We start from the raw sequence: 1744 nt of genomic DNA, 5'->3' as shown, positions 1-1744 counted from the left end.
GTGAATTGAACAATTGTAAAATACTTCAATCCTAGGCATATTATGATAAACAAGGTCAAAAATGAATCCTGGACATGGTATGCAACTACATGGCATATATCTGAATGATGTATAAAGTAAAACTCCAGACAAAGAAATATCCCGTACTCCTATGATCATTCATGGTTCGTAACCCCCTCTAAGTAATAAATAAGTAGAAAAATGATCAATTATAGCTCACGACCTCCTTTAAAGCTTAAATGAAGCAAAGAATGGTCAAAAACTGATAATAACAAGAAACTTACCCTTTTTGGAACAAAACATGATCGGCAAAAAACATCGGTCTCAAGCTGATGAGCGTTAAAAAATGCGCATTTAAACCCCTTAAGTTTAGGTATTCTAGGACCTTTATCTATCTTACTTTCCCGTTTTAGACTAATTTTGTGTTATTGCCCTTTTTAGGTGCTTATCCCTAAATTAAGCTAAATCAGCCAAATAAGAGCTTAAAAGAAGCTAACTCAAGCTGAATAGAAGAAAGGAGCAAAGTGGAAGCAGATTGAAGCAAAGTGTGAAATTCAGTAGGTTCAATCGATCTCAAGGACACTTCGATCGATTGAAAGTTCATCGATCTAGACATTTCAAGATGGATCCAAGCTCTTTTGTCCTTATTCAAAGATCCCACAAAGTTTGATCGATCCAACAATTCTCAGATCGATCGAAAAGATTTTATCTTATCCTATTGTACCACCCCACCTACCACTTTTGTCTCTTTCCCCAAAATATCTCGGATCTATCCTTATCCAAAAAGGCGCCACCATGGAAGGATCGATCCAGCCAAAATTTGATAGATCTCAGCTTAGTTCGATCGATCACAGCACAAGTTCGATCGATCGAACCCTCTCAAATGCGAATTAAATCAATATCAGCTCATTAAAAGTTGTCTTATGGTGTAATCATTGAAGGAGCCCTTGTGTACAAGCCTAGACCATTGGGAGTGACATTTGAGCTACCTATATAAGGAATATGAGCCATTTTTATGAGGGAGTGTCAAAGATATATAAGATACAACATTAGAGATTGTCTTAGGGAGGAAGAAAAGAGAAGAGGAGCTAGAGACACATTCTTGGGAGGTTTTCCATCTACTTAAAGAAGAAGAGCATTTCTACCATAGAGATAGCCCTTGAGGGTTAGAGGACACCATCTATGAGTGGCTAGACATCCTCTTGGGGCTAGAATTAGCCCTAAGCATGCTTTCTTTACCTTTATTTATGTATTTTTGAGGGGATTTGTGTTGTAATACATGTTTTGACATCTTTATATAGATAGACCTTATTTATTCAATGATTTGTGTGGTTTAATTCTTCCAAGTGATCATTTCATTCTATCCATATGTCTATGTATGCTAGAATAGATGTTCATGTGTTTATCTCTATTTCTTGTGTTGTTGATGCATGTCTATGTATATTGATGCTATAGATCTAGAGATTGTCAAGACATAGTGCTTAATAGAATGCTTTTGTGATTTATTTGATGGTTCATACTCATTACTTGATGGATTGTGCCTCTCTTAGTTTAATTTTCATGTCATTAGCTTAGATGTAGTGTAGTTACCTTAGTTGTTAAATGGGAAGACAATCTATACTTGTTGTTTAATATTCCATACTTATGAATGCAAGTAGCATATTTCTCTAGTTATGTGATGTGTTTAAATTGTGAGCTTAAAGAAGGATTAATAGTTTAGTTTGATATATTGTGTTATTCATTG

Source organism: Cornus florida, unplaced genomic scaffold (genome assembly GCF_030987335.1).
Source record: "Cornus florida cultivar Cherokee Brave unplaced genomic scaffold, ASM3098733v1 CherokeeBrave_3.0.0_Hap2_Chr08, whole genome shotgun sequence".
Classification (NCBI taxonomy): Eukaryota; Viridiplantae; Streptophyta; class Magnoliopsida; order Cornales; family Cornaceae; genus Cornus; species Cornus florida.
This window is presented reverse-complemented; position numbering follows the sequence as displayed.